The 23541-nt window shown below is 38.1% G+C and overlaps 1 protein-coding gene and 1 pseudogene across 3 annotated transcripts in view; both read left to right on the forward strand.

Moving 5' to 3' along the window:
* Nucleotides 1-23541, forward strand: part of ENTPD1 (ectonucleoside triphosphate diphosphohydrolase 1) — a 47085-nt gene that overhangs the window by 5589 nt on the left and 17955 nt on the right. The window lies entirely within an intron of this gene.
* LOC148213577 (uncharacterized) lies at nt 21903-22940 on the forward strand (annotated as a pseudogene).

Consider the following 23541-nt stretch of genomic DNA (forward strand, 5'->3'; position numbering starts at 1 on the left):
ATTAGGCTGTCTAGTTTCTGTATTGGGCTGGTATTAATAGGGAAGTAAGTTTCTTTGTCCTCTAATAACTTTATTAATAACTTTATTAATAACCAGCCCTCTCCAGATTATTTGCCTAGCGCTACTATATAGTAACAGCTGAGTATAGATGGAAGACCTGGGGTATACATATTGGCAACCATTGCTAGTAAACAGATAAAGGTGATGGGCCAACACTATACTACAGACACCTGTGTAGGCACAGGATGTCCATGCCACTTTAAGCAAACAGTGTTTACTCTGTGTATAACTTCTTGCTTTGCTACTGGCAGTGGCAGTCCATAAGCCCTCCCATTCTGTTCTTTGGCTGTTCATTTCTCTGCAATAGTAACTCTCAGGAAGCTTGGCTTTGCTTTGTTTGCCATTCTTAAAATCCCCATGGAGTTGACAAGGATGGCTGTTCCATTTCTTACTTCTCTAGTTATATCACAAGTACTTCCCTTTGCAAATGTACGAGGCTTCTGGCAGGAACAGTTCTACCTATTCTTACCTACTGAAAGTATATGGTGACAAGAATTTCCATGCCCGCAATTTCCATAATCTTGTTCATTGATCAGAGGAAGAATAGAATGTAAAAGTCACTTAGCTGAACAATATAAAACCCAGCAAAATATCTTTATCTTCTATTTGTTCCTCATTGTTCTTGGGCAGTTCCTGACTGACTCACTGACCCAGCTAAGATGTTGTTGAATCAAGAATTCTGAGAAAACTTACTTGGCTAAAGTAGCTTATCTCAGCATTAAGAACTAGCTAGACCAACTTTTTTGGATTTTATTTACTATTCAAATTGTATGCTTCACCATTTTCTTAACTATCCTATTTAAACTACAGACTCCCTTGGGGGAGGGGAGCTAACCTGGATTTCTCTGCAGATTTCTTTTAAGAACCTGTGTCCTCCAAGACAGATATGCTTTGAAACACTGATTGTATTTACTTAGGTATGCCTGAGGTAAGTGGGAGCAAGCTAAATGGCCCCTACTCCCAGGCAGCCAAGTGTGTCTTAGTCTGGAGTCTTTCCCACTCTACAATAAGCTGAAAGGGAATGGTGGCAGCCTATGTAGTTGTTTTAATTTTGTACTTCCTGACCTATCTTTCAAGGATCCTGAATAACAGACAAAGAGGGACTGCATATTTAGTTACAAGAACAGCCACTTGTACTGCGACTACAGATATACTTTAGTAAATAATATATCATGTGACATTTTTCCTGGGGCTTCTTCAAGATATTTTCTGCCAGAATACTTGGGAGATCATATTTATTCCAGGTATTAATTTAAGAGTGTTGTGCTTCTGGTTGAATTAAAAAAAATTGCTTCATTGCATGTATGTGGCTGATGCATTTCTAGAGAGCATAAAATTTTTCTCCTGCACAAAACACAACTGAACTCCAAATGCTAAATGCTTGGCAAAGCATTTCCTTAATTATTTATGTCTGACTAGAAAAATATTATACAGTTACACATATATTTATAGAATAATATGCTGGCCAAGTCAAACAACTGTCAGATTATCCATGTCATATCCTTAAAAAGAACTGAGATTGATTGGAAACTGGAAGATCCTGAAAATACACTGATGTTCACTGCAGGTATTATATGAAGATGGTACATGATTGATAAAAGCTTCTTTATCCTGTGAACATCAACAGGAAAGGAACACACAGTCAAGAAATACACCACAGACTTGGTAGAGTAGACCTGAAGTTCTTGGAAAAGATATTGGTAGAGTAGCCCTGAAGGTCTTGGAAAAGATATTCAGATGCCATGATGTGTCTGCAACAACAGGTTAGTACAAGCAATGGTATTCCTTGTGCCATTCTATGGAAGTGAAAGTTGGACTTTAAAGAATCAGAATAGAAAGAGTATTGATGCTTTTGAAATTTGGTATTGGAGAAAACTCTGAGAATACCATAAACAGCCAAGAAAACAAACAAATGGATCAATGAACAAATCAACCCAGAGTTCACACTTGAGGCACAAATGACCTGGCTCAAATTGTTGCTACTTCAGATACATTATACAAAGATCTATCCATGTGGTCGCTAAGAGTCAACACTGACTTGATGGCACATAATCAGTCAATAATCCTGTGAACACTGTATACATCAATAGCTTAGCACTTTGGTAACTATTGTAGAGGAGTATGGAGATAACCTTAAAGATGTTATGCAACAGCCATCATGGAAACATCAGCTTAGCCTGGAAAGACAGGAGATGGTGAGGAAGAAACTCAAGATTGCCCTTTCTTGACTGTATAAGAGGTAAGGAGAGAGAAACTGCCAGGCTTTCAAGATTCTGTTATTTCACCTTATAACAATAAAGTAGAATTCCAGTAGTTTTTGTTACGTCTGTTTCCTGACCTGTTCTATCTTGAAGGGCTGACACAAATGTCCTCTCCCAGAAGTCCTCTGAGTCTTCACAGCCGGGTCCCACCTTCTGCTTTTAGGTATCAGCTTGATAATTCCTGTTGCCACTACCTATCTTCTAGGGGATGTCTCATTTGGTGCCCCCCCAACACAGGAATGTGAAATGTGTGTGCAAAAACTGGAAATGGAAATAATTTCAATAATGTACCTCCTGGCTAAGTGCCATAGAAACAATGGATTAGAGGATTTAGCTCTCCCCCTCACAAGATTAAATCAGTCTCACAGGAGATGAATAAAATCAAACTTTATTTTAAAAAAGATAAAACATGAAAAGGCAAACATTCAGTTTGAAGATGATAAATTACAGAACTGCTCACTTCATTGTATATTTCAGCTGGCAACTTGTTTAAAATGAAAAAAACCCAAAAGAAAATACAGTAGTCCAGACTACAAGATGATGGTATAGCGATGGTCATAACAAAGAGAGCTATCTTTCTGAAGTTTCCATGAAGGGACTGGGAAAAAAGTTACAAACATTATTACTGTCAACCCTATGAAGTAGACCAGACTAAGGAATAGACACCATGCAGACCTAAAGCTACTTTTATTAAAACAGCTATAGTAACAGAATCTTGTAACTCTGAATGTGCTTCCCTTCCTCCCCCTTTTATCTTCATATGAATTAAGGGGAGGGCTTGACATGTTTTTGTAAACTATTTTCTTGCCTTAAAGTCAAACCTCATTTATTTGTTTGTTGCCTTGGTAACAGATTTCCCCTCTTTCAAGGTCTTTCAGGGTCATCCTGTGTAGTCTTTACAATTACAGATCACCAAAAGATTCTATACAAGACTTTATATCTTATGAGCACAGCCTGAAGAATGAGTAAAGGCTAAGTTTACACCCAATTCTCTGACTTGTATAGAGAGTAAGATACAATTAGACTTAGCACAATACAGAAAACAGAAATAAAAACTTAATGCAAAATCCCAGCCAGATGTTTTATCTATTTCTACAAAAATAGCAATTACTTGAAGCTATATGTTTCTCTGCTTTAATTCCCTGGACCTCCCCTACATCTTGTGAACTCCACATAATTACTCAAAACTGCTGTAAAGAGGGAAAACCTCATTCTTTGCCAAGCTCTCTCCATAGACCTCTGGAGGTTTTCTTTTTGTGTGAGCTTCTGGGGAGGCTAGGAAACAAATGAAAGAAAACACAGACATAAACAATCAAGAGATGGTGAGTGAGTCAGTTGTCAGGTTACCTCAATGGCAACTTACAGTGCATTCAGAAAGTATTCAGACCCCCTTCATTTTTTTCAATTTTGTTATGTTGCAGCCTGATACTACGATTGTTCAAATTCATTTTTTTCTCATTAATCTACACTCAGTACCCCATAATGACAAAGTGAAAACAGAATTTTTAAAATGTCTGTAAATTTATTAAATTTAGATTAATGAGGAAAAAAATGAATTTGAACAATTGTAGTATCAGGCTGCAACATAACAAAATTGAAAAAAGTGAAGGGGGTCTGAATACTTTCCGAATGCACTGCAGCTCAGATAGAGATCTGGGGAGAAGCATTTCAAATTGCTCAAGGAGATTCTGACTTAATTGACTCACTATAAATAAGGCTGGGAAATTCTTATTACAGTTTCCAAGATACTTTATTTACCCTTGATTAATGTTAAAGTTGCCTTATTGAAAGCTGTATAGTTCTTGCTCCCTTGATCTTGCCCAACTGACTTGGGCTTGAGCACTTTGTTTTTAAACAGCTGGATCTTTTTTATATCTAGCAGAAGGAGCGGCTGGTTCAATCAGATTCTGAGGCTGTAGATGACAGACAGCTCTCACTTTTTTGGGATGTGGAGTATAAATCTGAAACTAGCTGCTGGTAATCTAGCAAGCTGGCTTCATTCACAATCTCTCCTTTACTTATCTGGTTAATTAAATTACGAAGCATGTTATCTGACTGGAGCAAGGAGTAAAGATGTGACAAAACAATTTATTCATTTCCCTGACAATTATTCCTTCTTGCTAATAGAAGTAGGGCCAAATGATACTGCAAAGAACATCTATAAGAATATCACTACAGACTTTGCAGATTTAAGAAAGAAGCTCATGACCATGGGGGCTCAAGTGATGCACTCATCTACGCTTCCAGTCTATGAAAAGGACTGGAAATGGAAAGAAGTGAGTGACTGACAACATAAATGGTATTAGTACAGAAAGGCAAATATGTTTTAATATATATAATGGTGCCTTAATGGGATGATTCCTATGTCTGAGAATATAGCAACTGAAGGATACTGTTTGTTCAAAAGAAATAGAAACAATAGAAAGGGAAGCGGATTTGCAATGTATATTTAAAAAATAATAATAAATCCCCACTCAGAAATTCTAATGAATGAACTGTGTAATACTGTAGAGATCAACTGCATTAAAATAAGTATAAAAACAAATAGAAGCAATATGGTTTTTGGCATCTAGAATTGCCTTCCCAGCCAAGGAGAAGATGTGGACAGTGCCATCTAAAAGCAAACTGCAGATCTTTCAAAGAGGCATGAAATCATAATGATGAGTGAAGCTTAATTACCACAACATCTACCCAGAGGCAAATTCTGCTAAGCATGGGCCTCCTAGGAAATTCCTGATTGGCTTGCTGACAAGTTTTCATCTTTGAGGAGTAGAGAAAGATACAGGAAGATCAGGTACCCTTGATTTGATACTAACTAATAGAGAAGATTTAGTTGAGGAAGTAGAAGTAACAGGAAGCCTTCACACAAACAAATGTACACGGAGAGGTTCCCTTCCTGAAGATGTTAGGGGCAGTGCAATTCAGCACACATGAACCATACCAATTGCCTTACTGAGGAATGAAAGCATGTATAATGACACAAGTTTACAGTTCTGGAAAGAAGTGATTCTGTGTGATTGAGAATAGAACTACAGTATCAGATTTTGGCTGCAAAAATCCAGATGACCACTATAATTACAAAAAACTCTAATCATATGCTGATATTTAATGGTCATCTGAATTGTTGCTGCCCAAATGTGACCACTTCTCAAATTGAGACGCTTACTTGATTGCATAGATGTTATGGGTTTCTCAAACTTTAAGAAAGAGGGTGGTAATTCATACATTTACAAAAACAACATATGCATGTTCTTCTCTTATCAGAAAAACCAATTCATCAGCAATTGATTTGCAAAAGACTCAAGATAGCTCCACACTAATGAACTTATAAATTGGATGGTGAAGAAAATACATCCATTTGCCAGATTTCTGTAACATAATTCCCTTTTCCCTTTCAACACATTAAAGAAGGTTAAAGAAAACTCTGAGAACCTTTCTTTTTGGTTATAAGTGACTGTTAAAGACTTAACAGTAGGAGTCCCAAGCACTTGGAGCTGAGCATGTGTGCAGTAGTATATCCAAAGCAGGCAAAAGTGCTTTGGATTTGTGTGGGCAACCTTGCTGTACCTGTTGACGGCTCCTTAAAAACGCTGTGCCTGTTGCCTCCATTACACTTCCTGAATTGAAATGCATATTTTCCTGAACTTATGTGGCTATCATGCAAGCCCAGGAAAAGTGCTGGCTCTTTAAAGAGCTCCCAACAGGTACGGTGAAGTAGCCCCTGCCTATTTTTCCAACTTCAGGTCCGAACACAGTCTAATGGTTAACAGGTATCCCTGTGGAAGTTTGTGATATTGTCAGGATGTGTGTTGTTGCAGATGATGAAAAGTGTGGGGACCAATCAATGCAACACAGCTAAATTCTCATTGGGAGGAGAAAGAGTTATCTGTTATTATTGCTTGTACTCTGGATCACAGAAAAGAGAACACTGATTTATCTTTTTACATCATATAGATCTGGGTAAAATTAATCCCTTTTTAAATTATAAAAATAATTTGAAATTCTATGATTGTTTAAATTTGCTTTTATCAACATCAGCATTTCATTTAAAACAGGTCTTTCCAGTAATAACAAACTCTTTCAAATGTTTTTTTAAACTTAACCTTAACACTGTAAACTGGTTTGATTACTTTCCAATCTGTTTACTGATTCGATCCTGTCTAAGCTCTCCATTGCATTCTCCAGGTTCTCTGGGAGCTAAAATAAACTAAAAGCTTGTAAATTCAAATACTGTATATTAATAAGAATCAACAATTATTGTTAAAGGACATTATATGGAGACAGTTGGAGAAGGTTGCATGAATGGAAGAGAATGAACTGAGATCACCCTCTAGTGCAGACATGCTCATTATTTCCAACCTTTTGTACTCTGGGTCCAACAGCTGCAGCTGATTATACCAAATCCCATTTTCTCACCAGACATAAATGCATTATATAAGCTTGCTATGTAGGCAGCATCTTAATCTCCCTGATGCCTCTATTAAGTTAAAGGATGCTTGGTCAGAATATGTGCTTCTGGTTTAGAAGTAACATTCCTAATTTAAGAGAGTCAACAGCTCTTTCTTGGAGAAGCCAATTTAAAAAATATGCTTGCAGGAATAAGCAATGCTTGGGCTTGTTTAAAAAAAGTAGGAAAAAAAAGTTCCTTGGCCTTTAAATCCTGCATGAAACCCAGAGAAAGGTAAATTAACTGTTCTAGGCAGACCCAGAAGCAAGTTTTGCACTGTTGTTTGGGTTAATTTGCTATAACTGAGGGAAATGGCAGGTCTGCTATTGTTGCTCCCTATTAAAAATAGCCTGTCAAAAAGGCCAACCTTCATGCTAAATGCATTATAGTATTTAACATGAGTGTCATTTTAAAGCACCGAGCTTGCTGTGCTAAGGTGTGATGCTCATCCTTTTGCAATTTGGCCCCAAGCATGTTGGAATAATTGAAATGGAGGAGAAAGATATTCTCCCTTCAGAGTGCGCCATGGTCCTGACCTCCCTCCTATAGAGTGGCCATATTTCTCTGTTAAATTCATATTTGATATAATGTGGCCTTCAGAAACTATGCTAAGACTATTGTACTACCTACTTGCTTTGCTTGATCCTGGCTAATATTACTATCTTGGAGGACTATTTCACCTGGCAGTTTTTTGCTTTTTTTCTCTATTAATGAGATCATAGTGACAAAGGCAACTTCAGCTAAAGGATAAGAAACAAGGAAAAACTGGTGTGAAACTATAACTTCCCATGTGAACAACTGTGAGATTTACTGCCAAGGGTTAAAATAGATTGATCTAGGAAATGAGGTAAAAGAAAGAGTGCACGGTAATAACTCAGATAATAATTTCCAGGAGAAGTTTTCTCCATTGATGTGGAAAGTGTTATATGTTAGGGCTCTCATTCCTGTGACAGTACTTGGTTTTATTCTCACTGGTAGCATGAGTACAATGTCTTGTGAACTGGGGAATCTTGGAATGAGTTCCATGCATGGGTAATGGAGTTTAAAGGAGAGAGGAACTTGCGAGATTGATGGAGGCAAGGAGGCATATTCACCATCCATTAGATACCAAAATGAGAGAGTGGAAGAAGAAATAAGGGTCATTGTTTGGATTTAGATTGCCTTGTTTCCAAGACTGCAGTAGACAATGTCGTAAGCACAGGACAATAGTCATAACAGTGGAAAACTGTGATCCCTCCCTGTGCACATACAACCCAATAAACTGGTACTTTTGGGCACTGCCTGCTATATTTTATTACATGTTCCGAATGTCTCTAAAATGGTGAGTGTTCAGGAGTGCCTGGGCTGGCCTATCAGTCATCACAGAATTCTAGGAGTTTTAGTCCTAACATACAGGGAAGGCAGGAGGTTGGGAAAGGCTGGCTTAAAAGATGTAGTCCTGTTTCTCATTGAAAATGAGTGAGTGAGCTGCGTCATTATTATTCAGCTCTGGAACATTGCTGAAGGCAAGGATTTCATGGATTCTGTTTTGGGGGATTGGAAGACTGCCCACATGAATCAGCCTGGAATCCTTACAGAGACTAGAATGTTACCTTATTGGTCTGGTGCAATAAAGTCCAAAAAAGGGAGTCCTATGAACTTTCCGCTATTATAACCAGAGCAGAGAATTCTTGGCTGTTCAGAATGCCCCATTCTGACATACATTAAATAATCTGGTTGACTGTCAGGCTCACCACAGAGCAGTCAAGAGTATATTGAAATCTGATTATTTTTGTTTGTATTTTATTTAAACATAGAAACTTCCACAGCATACTGTCCCGTAACAAAATGCTGAGGAAGAAATATCCTAAAATGCAACGAGCATGGTTGATTTACAGCTAGTTTATGATTTTCCAAGGAAGCAGCACAGTGAGATGAAATTTGTGAAGATGAATGATGTTGTAGCCAAGAAAGAGTCTAAATGTTATTCTCAACTTGAAAAGTAATGGCCTTAAAAGGATAAGTACATTTTAGACCACCCATGACTTTTTGCAATATTTAGGTCATGAAAGCAGTTTAGGGCATAGGATTCTACACTGGAGTGTACATGGCTTTCTGTCATGATATGTATGTTCTGCTTATGGATATCCTGTATTTGCTCCATTTCAGCACCTGAAGGAACTGCAACCATATTCGGCTATTGCATTTTATATTACAGTAAATCCTAGGTTAACAGACTTTGGTTTAGTACATTTTGATACAGCAGACACAATTTGCATTCAGTCAGCAGTATAAAATAACAGACTTATCCATTAATTTGGGGAAGCAGTCTGGATAGCTGTTGCTGCTTCCCCTAAAAAATGGATATGCTTCTGTGCACACTTCATGTTTCAATTCCAGGTGGAGGGAAGATCAGGCAGGCAGGTAGGTAGCATAAAGGGTTAGTGGGTGCTGAGTTGAGGTAGGGAGGCAGGAAGGTGCTGGGAAGATTGATCAGGCAGGCTAGCAGGCAGCAGAGAGAGGGAGGGAGGGAAGGTAGGTGCTGGAAAGAGGAGTGGATATGCAGGCAGATATATTTTGGGGCAGCAACGGTCATTCTTTTTTCTCATCCTGGGTCTTGCCCTGATCATGCCTCTTTGCTGTCCCAGAGCAGTTGGAGAAAAAGGGTCCTTCAGGAGTCCTTAAGTCTGGCTCTAATAGCATCCCCTAGCATGCTGACTTTGTAAGGGCTTGTATTCAGTCTTAAGGAAATCATGTTCAAGAAACCTTCAGATTTAACAGAATTTGTGTTTAACAGACAATACCTATCCCCTGAATGGTCCATTAAATTAAGGTTTTATAGTACTGTTGCTACAAGTGGGCAAATACTTCTTTACTGTGTTATAACTCACAGTACATATGATCAATACCCTGCATTATTTATCCCTTCTGTGCTTATTTCCTCCCCTAAAACAGCGATGAAGACAGTGGCAAACCAATTCTGAAAAATGTTACCGGGAAAACTGCATGAAGTTGTCCATGCAGTCATCAAGAGTCAAAGGCTGTCTTGAAAGCATGCACACACAAAAAGCAGTGAAAATTCTGATCTCCAGTGCAAGCCTGACCATTTATTCATTTCTATTTGTTAAATGTACCATAAAATAGATTACTCCAGAGGTTGGTCAGTCCCTAGTTCATCCATCAGATTGACCAAAGGAGTATCCATCCTGTAAGCGTTCTGAAACTTATTTGTAATCGGTTGAGATAATCTGCTTCCTCCAGAACTGTCTGCAGTTGAGAACTCTTTATCTCTTTACTCAGCGATAGTAAATTAGAGCCTGGCCTATAATAACCTTTTTCTGAGGGATCCAGAGCAGGCTTCTTAAGAAGAGGTTGAACAAGGAGACATTGTAGGACTATCCCTCCTTAGAGAAACATTTAGGATATTAATGAAGGTGTCTCTAATAACTTCCCAGTTACAAGACAAGTGAGCAGGGATTCAGAGGACAAGTGGTGGTCTACATTTTTCCAAGTAACCTGTGTATTGTCCTTGTGATTTCCAAATTGTAATTGATTTAATTGAATTGTACAAGAGGAGCTACTAGACACCGCATAGTTGACACTATCAAAGATGGCCCCCTGACCTGCATGAGTATGAGATTTTATCTGCAAAAAAACAAAACAAAAAAACCCTCACTGAAAACATAGCAAGCTTTGAAATTTCTATGCAGCAATAAGATTCTAGGATGAGGAAGAAGCTGAGACATCAAAGACAAATGAACTTTGAATCTACTGTGTTGGACATTTTAGCACTTAATTGATCCTAGAAAAGCTTTACAGGCAAGCTATACAGTTCACGCACTAATGTAATATTTCCAGACTGTGGAAACTTCCAGAAGCGTGAAGTTCAACTCCCAGAATTCTAAGCACTGACCCTGCTGTCTGGGGAATGTTAGGAACCGAAGTCCACACATCTGGGATTTGCCAACTCTGGAAAATATCACTACTCTAAACTTTGAGGTACTACAATATGCTAAAATGATTTCTTGCTTTTATATCTTGCATTGTGAACCAGAGTCACAAGATTTCGGGGGGGGAGGCTATATACATTCAAGCAATCAATGAATCAGTCAATAAAATGATAAATGAATTTGGGTGGTATTCAAAGCATGAAAAGTACTAATGATTTCATCGGGATTAACACTGGGCAAGAAATAAATATACCACATCCTTTTAATAATTAAATGTGACACTCTATATTACAGGGTTCTCAGACATTGCATACAGTAGCTGCCCACGCTTGTGCAGGAACAAAGCCCAGAGCAAATTTTGACTGCTGTCAGAGCTCAGTCTTACTTTGTCTGATCCAGGAATGAAAGTTTTTAATATTTATTTCCTTTTGTTATACAGGTAATCCCCAGGTTAAGAATGCCAAGGTTACAGACAAACCATAGTTAAGAATGGAGCCTATTGTAGTAATTTGAGTTAAATACACAATGATTCGAGTTAAATACACAATGGTTCAAGTTCATTACACAATGCTACTTATAGAGTATTATACAATAATACTGTTCTGCCATACATATAAATTCGACTTAAGGACAGACCTTGGCAACGGAACTCATTCTTAAACTGGGGACTACTTGTATATGTTTATAATTGCCTGTGGAATGCCTGTTGGCCTGAGTTTGCTTTCTGATTAATCTTTTAATATGCATTGGTAACAGTTCATTATGGTATCTTGATGAAACATCTAAAAGTGATCATCACCCTTTTGTTAACAGCCCATAATTTTTCTCTTTTAGGATTTTTTAATTTTTTACAGAAAATTTGGAACAGAAGTACAATTCTTCAAAAGTGTGAAAGTTCCATCCTTTTGTACTTCCCCTGTTTGCTGTTCCTGCAAACACTAGTTGTAAACATCATGCATGAAGATGGTATGGTGTAGCTAATCCATTTGCACATTTAGGGATTCCTTAAAGAACAGATCTTTTTGTTTTTTCATGTTGTTATTCACATGCAAGATTTATACATATTAAGTCAGAGTTGGGTAAAATGAAGTTCAGGATTGCATGTAGCCTGCCAGCATGCCTTGGGTCTATTGGAAGATTACTGTACTGTGAGTAATTTCCAGTTGGTTTGCGTGGAGCACACTTCCAGTCAATCCCTGAATCCAGATCAGAGCCCGCATACACATCACTCAGTTCAGCTAGCAAAAATTTAGCTTGATTTTTGTTTACTTATTAAACATCAGTAAACATCAAAACATTTAACTGACAAAAATGGGACACAAGGCAAGCAAAAGCAGGGAGAGACATACAAATAGGCAAGTATTTACATTATATCTCTAGATATAAAAGGACAAAACTTTCCAACACCATGAGAAACCAGTGTGGGTAATTAGCATGGACAATTCAAAAGGGAGCAGCCTTTGGTTATTTTAACTTTATCCCTTTTTTGTAGATAACAGCAGCTAAATAGAGATTAAAAGTAAGACGCCAGGTGATCACTCCTCTATTCTGCCCCATGAAGAATATAATTTGATGGAGAGCTGAGATATCCAAGACACTGCTCCAAAAGTTTTGACATGATTGTGTGGGTGGGTTAAGAGCAAATATGATGCTTTAAGCCAGGGGGGTACTATTTCCAAAGGGCCCTGGCCCTGCCTATTTTGGATTGTAGACCTCAACATGCAACAAAAAGCTGATGCGGCCTTCAAGCCAACAGCAGCTGTGTACCTTTGCATGAGATCTGAAATTGTGCAGCATTCAGGCAAAAAAAATGCTTTGGAACAAGTGTGACCCTTCATGCGGTATGTGTCTGCAACTCCTTAAAGTGGCTGAGTTTTTTCCCCTGGGATTACATGACGTTGCAGCACAATCCCAGGAAAAGTGTATTTGGCTTAAGGAATTGCAGACAGGTGCTCTGTGTGTGCCCATGCATGCGTCAAAACACTCATTTGCCTTTGAATCCAAAGCACTGCATAGACTAAATCATAGCTTGCTGAACAAATTATAGTAGTGGGGCTTTCTTGTAAATCTGAAGAATCTTATTCCTTTATAAGATACCCTGGGAGTCTCATACCTTTATAAATGGTATCTTATGTGGTATCCAAATGGAATCTTGCACCTTTATAAATGGTACCCTGGGAGGTAGCATTTAGCTCTAATTCCTGATACCACAACTGTCGAGAGCTCCATGAAATACAAAACAGATTATAAATTCCATCAGGTAATCCACTATGGCTGAAAATGTTGTTCAAAATTGGTAAGCTTCTAAATGCTTCAAAATGTCATTGGTCCACCTGCTGTACATGGGCAACAAATGGAGCTTTATATAAGGGCTCATTAACAAAGAAGGAAAATCTTCCTGCTTCATGAATTTGGCAACATTTTCCCAAGATTTGTTTTTCTTTCCATTCTTGAGCTGCTGTGTTGGGGCATTCTTTGCACAATTGTATAGAGACTTTCATCTGCTGCCCTACAATAGACTCTTGTCCTAATTTTTAATTCCTTCTTCTTTTTTAAAAAAATACAGAATCCCTTGTTTATTATTGCTTGGAATAAAATATAAGCAAGATGAAGAACAAAGGAGGATATTCATAATAAGCAGCCTATGCTAACCTCTTATGATCCCATGAAGGTTGATGGTAGATAGTAAACTTAAGGAGACAGCATCTAAGCTTCAGGGAGCCAAATACACAGAAAAGATCTAGATGAGGGGGCATTCCTGCCAGCGTGTAGCCAATCAAAGGGGGTTGCATAGATGAAAGTAAAGCACAACAGGCAAACTGGACTTCAACACTGGACTGTTAGAAGCTGAAAAATGTGGAGCAGGAAAACACAGACAGAGGTCAAATTTGTGGTGGGTGCAGGGTGGATAGAAGACAACATTCTTGATTCCTGCCCTCCAGAAATGGTTGGTGGCAATGGGCAAACTGGCATGCAGGTATGCCCCTGCTGTACAAAACCATCATTTGGCTTTGTGGAAGAATTTAAGCCATCTGAATATTAATAAATACTTTAAGCAAACATTTAGCAATCACTAGTTTCTGTATTGTATCTGTGGTTAGGTTTGAAGAGGAAGATGGTCAGCTTAGCTAGAGCTAGCTGAAGCAGTGGTTTGACATTTAGCAAGTACATTTAGCAAGTACAACTTAGCAACTCAGGTCAATTTTAAAATGTTGTCATTTTATAATTTATTTGTAACCAATTACATTTATAATCTTGTATTTACTTGTTGCTTGATTATCAGTACACCCTGTTTCTTGTGTATCAGGGTCGTGCCCATGGAGTGTGGCTGAACATGTCCATGTGTGCTTGACCTGGCTTTGCAAACCCATAATAAAAGTGTTTGGATACTGAAGTACTCTAGTGTCCTGCTTGAGTAGACAAAACAAACCTCATCTTGAGAAGGAATAAAAAATTTCTAAGTCACAAATGGGATGGGATGGGACTTCCCTCTTAGAGTTTTTTCTCCAACACCTTACAATAAATTATTCCAACGGCCTATTTTCTGAACAAGGATTTTTCTTTGTAAAAAAAAAAAACCTTGCAGATAGTGACATTGGTGAATTACTTGAGATAGTTATTAGCTGATATTTTGGGTCTGGAATTCATTCATTCATTCATTCATTCATTCATTCATTCATTCATTCATTCATTCATTTATTTAGCAAATTGATATAGCCACCCATCTCACTGAATGTGACTCTTGGTGGTGTACAACCAATAACAAAAAACAATATAGCAGCCATTAAAACAATTAAACATAAATAAAAACATACAAATCAAGATTGTGGGAGCATAACAATCATGTAAATACAGTACAGCCACCTCGCAGGCCCCCCATGGGATCCCCAAGATTGTTGGAAAAAACAGGTTTTAAGGGCTTTCAAGAAAGCTAGCAGGAGTGGGGATAACCTCACCTTGCAGGGGAATGATGTTCCAGAGGGTGGGAGCCACAGCCGAAAAGGCACATCTTCTGGATCTGATCAAATGGAACTCCTTAGCAGACAAGACCTGCAACATGCCTCTCCTGCTGGACCTGATGGGATGGGTAGATGTAATAGGGAAGAGCGGTCCTTCAGATAGCCTGGTTCCCAGGCCGTGTAGGGCTTTAAAGGTCAAAAGCAGCTCCTGATAACGGTCCATGCAGTCACATGAACTTACTGTATATGATATTATATGAAACAGAATGATATGAACCACACTAAACTTAATTTTTCTGTGCATGTGACTCTGATGTTTCCTTAGTTATAATTAGTGGCTGCCGTGTAACTTCATTTATTTATAATATGTTTTTCCTATCCTTCCAATTCATTATCAAAGAAGGCTTTGGGGAGTTTTGTACCATTTCTTTTGCATCATGTTTCTAATAAATTAAGGATTTCCCCATTAATTTAGGAGAAGGGTTACAAGGAATATTATATTCCTTTGTTTGCATGCAATATAATGCTCAGCAGGGGAGACAACAAAGAAAGTAGAAGCCGGGTCAGAGGAGAAAGCAGTGTATGGTTGCTTCATTGTATGAACTTAGGCTCAGTCGTAGGCTGTGTAAGGGAGGAGCAGTTTCTAACTTTTTTCAGGCCAAGAGTGATGTTTGACCTTTGAGTGATATAGGGCCATACTTTAAAAGTCTAGGTGAAAAAACTGGGCAGTTAATATAGTTAGTTAATAACTCCCCATGTACTTAATTATTTTCCTGCTCCGTAAGTCGTCATCTGTCAGAAAGGCTCTGAAGCTGTATTTAAATCTTGAGGGGCACAAGATGTGCACTGCTGCTCTGGGGGTTGAGTTAAAAGCTTCACAAAAAGCTTTTTTAAAAAGGGAATTTGTATCACGTAAAACAAGTGGCATCATTCAAGTATGATAGGAGGCAATTCCAAGTATTTCAGAAAGCCAGGAAAAAAGGACAGGTTTTTTTTAGTATGTAGATGATCTTTGGAGATTAGGTACTAAAACCGCAGGAGCAAAAGAAATGAGCAGGGATGTATTTATATAAAAGAGCTCAGAAATGAAGGGAACAAATACATACATGATTTTAATGGTAAGGACAGGAATTCATACTGAGCTAACAGAAACCAGTGAAGGGATTTTGGGAGGAAACTTTTATGATCTGTGCAAAAAGAAAAATTATTTTGGCAGTGAAGTGCCAGAGACATGTAAGAGCCTCAGGATGAGACAAAGAAAGATCAGAGATAAGAAAAGATTGCAATAATCTTGTCTAGGTGAGAGATTTTAAGGATATAGAGTGGAACTTTTTCCAGGAGGAAAGAGAGGAAAGATTGTGTTTTTGCGATGTTTTCAAGGGAGACCTATCATAGAACAGAAGACAGAGAGACGGAATCAAACCAAAGCTGTGTTTCTGTTCAGTGGGATGGATAATAATAATGTTAATGGATAACAAAAAAGCTCCTTCTGTCTTTAAGCTGATTATAACTCCTACAGGAGACTGGTCCATGGTACAATTCTCCAGCCTTAGGGAGATGGGTAATTCATACTGAACAAGAAATGTAGTAAATTTGCCAGGTTTCTCATCAAACGGTATGCAGGGAGGCAGATACTTGGCATAGGAAGGACCATTGCTGCAGTAGCAATGCTTGTCAGATCTTGGGTTGGGACAGATATGGGAGATTCTACTACCTTGCTGGGTTAGCTAGTTCATCTTCTGGGTTAACTGATCCATTTGAATCACAATTAAATTTTGATATTGGAGAAAAGCATTGTTGACCTAATCCACAGCCATCAGAGCTGCAAGAATATCTGTAGCCTTTTTTTAAACTCAGGGTTAGAGTGTAGGTTCACCTCCTGCAATGTTGGGAATAGGAGTAGATAGCTGTCAGACTTCATACAGTATAAATATCTGTTCTCCAAAAACTCCACTCTGCATTCACTAATAGAAATACCTTCAAAGATTCAGCATGACTAGATACGTTTTATTTTATAAGCTTTTATTTTATAAGTGTTTGTTCTACTTTATAACACTTATTGCAGACAAGAAAAAGCTGTACATATATCCTGCAGTCAACAGCAGTCAAGGCCTCTATATATACTGTGCTCCATAGTTTAAATCCTTGGGGTTTTTCCTCCCATCTTTCCAAATCAGTGGTCTTTCTTCAAGGCCATGGGCAGGAAGTACAGCTGAGATAAGTTTACATACAGTTCTGTCTGGCCTGAAAAATCTTGGTTCCTGCCATGCCAGTTTCAGTCCTTCCAAGAACCCAGAAAGAATAGAAACAGGAGTTAGCTGGAGAATGAGGGCTTCTACTAGAAAAAGCAGGCTAAGGGCCATAAGTAGTTTATATATTTTATTATTGTAAATAGACTGAGTTATTGTAGTTTAACAGAAAGTCTCAGGCCATGTTATAAAGAAATAGATGGGTTGGTTTACATGTTGGACAAAGTCATAAAGAAGCAAACCACATTCAGACTTAGCATGATGTATGTTGTCCATCTGTAGTGGTGAATCTAATGGATCTGGATTACATGGGTTAGCCACTTGACTTTCATAACTCGATTACTAACCTAACAATATAGAGAAGTTGGAATGTTTTAGAAAGGGCCAGGATTTCTGAAGGCTGTTCCAAGGCTGCTGTCTTTTCTTCTAGCATTGTGTTTTTTGTGCATGCATGGCTTAAATGATGCATCTGGAAGTTGCTATTTCCCTCTCCTCAGAATAGGGACTAACTCGGTGGGAGTGTCTCCAGATGGAAGGAATGTGCTTGGTGTTGATGTGGTGAATGGGCGCATTGTCAGGCTGAGTTACCCTGGGTCACAAAGTATTCCTCTCTGTAACCTCCCTGATGACGTTTTGCCAGAAATAAGCCATCAACTTACTGCCAACACAAACAAAAGCTGGGATTCCATGGTAAGCACAAAGCTGCTGTGTGTTCACTTCCGGGCTTTGTGAACCCCTCTGAGAAAGGGGCATGTGGATGGTTCAGCTCCTGGTTATTCCTTCACACAGCTTGGAATGACGGATCTTCCATACTCTTAGCATGGAAAATCAACAAGAGACCATCTCTAACAAAGTCCTAATCCTTTATCAATAACATCTGCTCTGTATATGTTCAAAATTGTACAGTTATTCATGGCTTTCCATCAGAGCAAGAAAATGAATATTTTATTTATTTTACATCTGACCTTTCGGATATCACTTTTCCTACATGGGTCCAGTGCCCGGGAAGTAAAAACAAAATAAAAGTAGTTTTTATCTAATCTAAAGCAAATTGTCACATACTCTGTCAAAAAAGTGCTTTAGCTTCATAGAGGAAAGGAAGTGAATGCATCAATACTCAGCGTGGTGGGAGTGGGACCATGGGCCAGCAGCCCTAAACATTTGCAACTGGGGTTCAACATTATGACAGTGTCTTAAAACATCAGATGATCCTGAAAGGGATTGTTGTATCTTCTGTATTTTTAATCATTTTAAAAATTAAAATACTTACCTTTTTCTGCAAATACATGCACCAGAAACTCTAACTTAAAAAAGGCAAACGGGTATTCCCCAAACTGTTTTTAAAAGAAAAATCGAACTCTTTCAGTGTAACATTCTTCTAGGAGCAATTCCAGAATTCATATTTCCAATATCTATTTATGATGATGGTCTCCTAAATTTTATTCTAAGGCTATAAGAATCTTTTTACACTTTGAAAGCACTCCTAGTGCTTGTTGAACTGATAGGGACAACACCGATAGATTTTCTCCAGGATGATCTGTTCTCAACCTGGTCCTTCAGATTGTCCAATAGTGCACCTATCCTTGCTATAATTGCTGTAATTGAGTCCATCCACCTTGCTGCTGATTGTCCTTTTCCATTCTTTCTTTCCATCGTTCCCAACATACAGACTTCTCTAGAGAGCTAGTCTTTGGCATAATGTGTCCAAGGTACAGTAATTGAGCTTAGGCATTTTATGCCTCAAGCGAGAACTCTTGAGTTAATTTGTTTGCTGATCCATTTGTTTGTTTCTTGGCTATCCATGGTATTCTCAGGAGTCTTCTACAACACCAAATTTCAAAAGCATCAATATTCTTTTTATTCTGCTTCTACAAAGTTCAACTTTTGTGTCCACAGAGTGTCATGAAGAAAACTACTGCCTACACAATCCTGATCTTTGTAGGTATAGACACATCCCAGTATCTGAATATCTTTTCCAAGGCCTTCATGGCTACTTTATCAAGAGCTAGTCTGCAGTGTATTTCTTAATCTCTGGTTCCTAAAAGGCAGAAGCTATCCACCACTTCAGTACAAGTAGTCCTTGACTTAAAACCATTCATTTAGTGACCATTCAAAGTTATGACAGTGCTGAAAAAAGTGACTTACAGCCGGTCCTTGCACTTACAACCACTGCAGCATCCCCACAGTCACATGTTCGCAATTTGGGCTCTTGGCAACCGGCATGCATTTATGACGGTTGCAATGTCCTGGGGGTCACATGATCGCCATTTGCGACCTTCCCAGCCAGCTTCCGACAAGCAAAGTCAATGGGGAAGCCTGTAGGGAAGGTCACAAACAGTGATCATGTGATATCTTGCTTAACGACCATGGCGATTCACTTAATGACCACTGCAGCAAAAAAGGTCATAAAATTGGGTGTGGTCATGTGATGCCTCACTTAACGACCACACCACTTAACAATGAATTTTATGGTCCCTATTGTGGTTGTAAGTCAAGGACTACCTGTATCTTCATTGTCAGTTCTAACTCTGGTTGCTGTCATGAGTTTGATCTTCTTTATATGTAATCTTAGTCCCATTTTTTCACTGTGCTCCTTGACTTTCATTACTAGAGATTGCAGGTTATTTGCATTTTCAGCTATCAACATAAACTATACCAACATAAATTTACTACCATTGTTGATCCCTATCCTGTTTCTATTGCATCAGCTGTGATACACTTCTGAAAGATGTTGGCCTGATTTTGCATATGCAACATGTGATAATCAAATTGATTGGAGGTTCCTTCAGTTTTGCTGACATTCCTTTTCTTCACATCAACAAATGTGAAAAGCATCTGCTAATCATGGCACTGGAGCAAGAATGGAGTGAGTCATTTCTAGGATTCTTCCTGTGCTCTTCTCCAGGGGGAATATTTTTCTGAGTGAGAAAAATATGGTGACAATCAGCACTTAGGATTTCTCCTCTCTTTCTTTCCTATCTTAAATAGGCAATAAACATCAACCTCCAGATTCCTTCCATCGCTCTTTGGGAAACAATGGGAAAGGGAGAGTTGGTCCCATTATTCCACTGTTTCAGTAGTTCAGTCTTGCACCAAATTGGTAAAGGCCGTTGAGTTAAAGCATTTACTGTACAGTACTACCATCTAAGTGGTCTAGTAATTCTGATAGGCAATTGGTGCAGCACTTCAGTGTCCATCTCTTTAGGGGAATCTCAGTAGATTGGTGGCAGACAAGACTTGCTGGCAACTGGAGGTGAGGAGGCAGGACCACAGTAGATGAAATTGCCAGTGAGTGCCACTCTGATCCCACATGCCACTGATCAGTTGACTTCATGTTAATATAAATGGGTGGCAAAGTATAACAGATTTTATACAACTTATGGCTGCAATTTGACAATACCAGTTTAAGAGGAAAAACACTTCTTTAACACTAGAATAGCATAAGACTTTCTCATTCATGCATTGGAGGTGAAATGAGGACATCATGGTGACATGGCAGAAAAAGATGTTGCCAAGTGTCGATAGCTAGGGAGATCATCTTGGAGAAAAAATTCATTTCCTAATGGAGTCCATTAGGGAAACAACAGATACAGAAGAAACATGGCGTAAGTCCAGAGAGGTGGACTCAGACTTGCCCACCCTGCTCCCATGTCCCTGGAGTATAAGAAGGAGAAAAAGGAAAACACCTTTACTGAGATATAGCCCTGTGGAGTCTTCCTGTGGAGTCTGTATCCTGATCTGGTGTACTTTAGGGTTAGGGCTGACACCAGCTCACGTTGTAACATAGTTGGGTGCAAGTGGTTAAAAGCCCAGAGAAGTGTTAAATTTCACTAAGGACACTGCTGGAGAGAAGAAACAAACAAATATATAGCATGTGTTCCCCATTTGTAGAAATATAACTGCTTTTTTGTTTGCCATAATATGATTATTTCTACTTTCAGCTTATATTGCCTTCCAATTCTCAGAGTTTTCAGTATTCATAAAATGATTATATTTTATGAGCAATACAATTCTAGAACAATTAGTGTACATTAGCAAAATATTTGTTGACATCTTATAAATATTTTTCTTGTTTTCAAGAACATTTGGAATCTTAGGGACTAACATTACCTTTCAATTGTGTTTTGATTAAAAGTTTAAGAAAGAGTACTTCATAAATATTCTAGGCTTTGTTGCAAGTGTTTATTCCTCTTTCCCCACATGAAGATCTTGTAAAAAAAAGACACTAACCTAGATTTTTTTTAAAAGCCAAGTTACATATAAAATAATAATAAAAAGCAACATTAAAAGAGAGTAACAGAGCAATAAATATTACTATATATTATACAAAATTATATATAAGTTTTCCCCCTTAAACATTAAATGTGCAATCCTGTACATTAATTTATAGCACTGAATGCAGTCCTACAGAAAGTTAATCTTCAGCTGCTGGATATAGGATTTCAGCCTTAAAGTAACTAACTGAAAAAAAGCTTGATAGCCCTCTTCTGGGATTCTCCCATAAATCATCATCATCATCATCCCACTTTCAGTGATTTTGAAGAAAACTAATCTTGGCTATCAAACAGCAAAAAATGCTAATAAAATCTCACATTTGCTTTACATGGATGATCTGAAGCTTTATAGCAAATCAAAAATCAAAATCCAGTCATTGAGAAATACTGTAAGAATTTTTAGCACAGATATAGCAATGGAATTTAGCCTAGAGAAATGTGCTACGGTAGCAATAAATCAGGGTAAAATCACAAACAGTAATGGAATTGAAATGCCGAGAGGCCAAACCGTTAGGAGCCATCGGGATGAAGCCTATAAGTGTCTGGGCATTTTACAGTTGGATAACATCAAGCATGGACAAGTTAAAAATGTGATTAGTAAAGAATACATCCAAAGAGTGAGGAAATTGCTAAAGACAAAATTGAACAGTGGAAACACCGTCAAAGCCACCAATACTTGGGCCATACCTGTTTTACAATACACTGCTGGAATTATTAACTGGACACAAGCTGAACTGGACAATTTGGACCAAAGAACACTGATGACTATTCACTATGCATTACATCCCTGTAGTGATACTGATAGATTATACCTGCCCTGCAGAAATGGAGGCAAAGGTTTACTTCAGGTCAAACAAACTGCTGAAGAAGAAAAGCATGCATTAGCTGATTATATAAAAGACAGGCAAGAACAAGCACTGATGCAAGTTAAAAATTGGAACTTACTGAATGTACAGGAAACAAAATGTGAATATCAAAATAATGTAATAAAACACAAAATAGAATGCTGGCAAGGAAAAGCATTACATGGTCAATTTCTACAAAAGATCGAGGGGAAAGTGGATAAAGATAAAATCTAGCAACGGCTTACAACTGGAACATTAAAAAAAGAAACTGAAGGCTTGATTTTGGCTGTTCAAGAGCAAGCTATTTGAACTAATGCAATCAAGGCCAGAACTGAAAAATTATCAAATGATTCAAAGTGTAGATTGTGCAAAGAAGCAAAAGAAACAGTAGATCATATACTCAGCTCGTGCAAGAAGATCACACAAATTGATTATAAACGACATAACACAGTTGCCAAAATGATTCACTGGAACATCTGTAAAAATTATCATGTGCCAGTAATGAAAAATTGGTGGGAACATATAGTTGAACAGTAGTGGATAATGAGCAGGTTAAAATATTGTGGGATTTCCGAATATAAACTGATAAAGTCTTGGTGCATAACAGCAGATTTAACTGTGATTGAAAAGAAGAAAGTGTGGATAATTGATGTGGCAATACCAAGGAATAGTAGAATAGAAGACAAAGAATTGGAGAAGATCACAAAGTATCAAGTTCTGAAAATTGAAGTTGAAAGATTATGACATAAACTGGCCGTGGTGGTCCCAATGGTTATTGGCACACTAAGTACCATACCAAAAACCCTTGGAGAGCACTTAGAAAATCTGCGTATTGACAAAATTTCCATCTGTCAATTACAAAAGGCTACACTGCTTGGATCCGCATATACTACACCAATACATTACAACATCCTAGGTTCTTGGGAAGAACTCGATGCAAATGAAGGCCAACACCAGCTAAAGAACTGACAGCTGTGGTTTCACATTGTTGGGTATATATAATAATAATAATAATAATAATAATAATAATAATAATAATAATAATAATAATAAAAACTTGTATACCCTGAAGAGTTCCTCATTGTTTGGAGGGGAGGGGGAGAGAGCTATCTTACAGCAGAGATGAAACATGGGTGCCAATGGTGCTAAGGAAGGCCAGAATCAGCCACAGCTAGCCCAAATCCTAAAATATTATTTCAGTTGAAGAAGTTAAAGAAATAACCCCACTTCTCCCAAGAAGCCTCATAAGCCTTACCCCACATTGCTTAGGATAAGGAGGCTTGGAGAGAGAGCAGTGGAAGGAGAACAAAGGCAACCTTACTTCTTGAACTTTATTAATCAATTAATCTTAAAACCAAATGACAGTAACATTTCATATTCTTAAAACAATTAGGTAAAAGAAATTCCAGGAAACTATTTACTCTAGCAAAATATTTGTTGACACTCTATAAATCAAGAGTGTTTTTCTCATTTAGTGATGAGATTCAATGGAGTTAGAAGATTTAAAGTCACCCATC

This window comes from Python bivittatus, unplaced genomic scaffold, assembly GCF_059951505.1.
Source record: "Python bivittatus isolate LINGU-HERP-01145 unplaced genomic scaffold, Pbiv_v1 ctg000980_np1212, whole genome shotgun sequence".
NCBI classification, from domain to species: Eukaryota; Metazoa; Chordata; class Lepidosauria; order Squamata; family Pythonidae; genus Python; species Python bivittatus.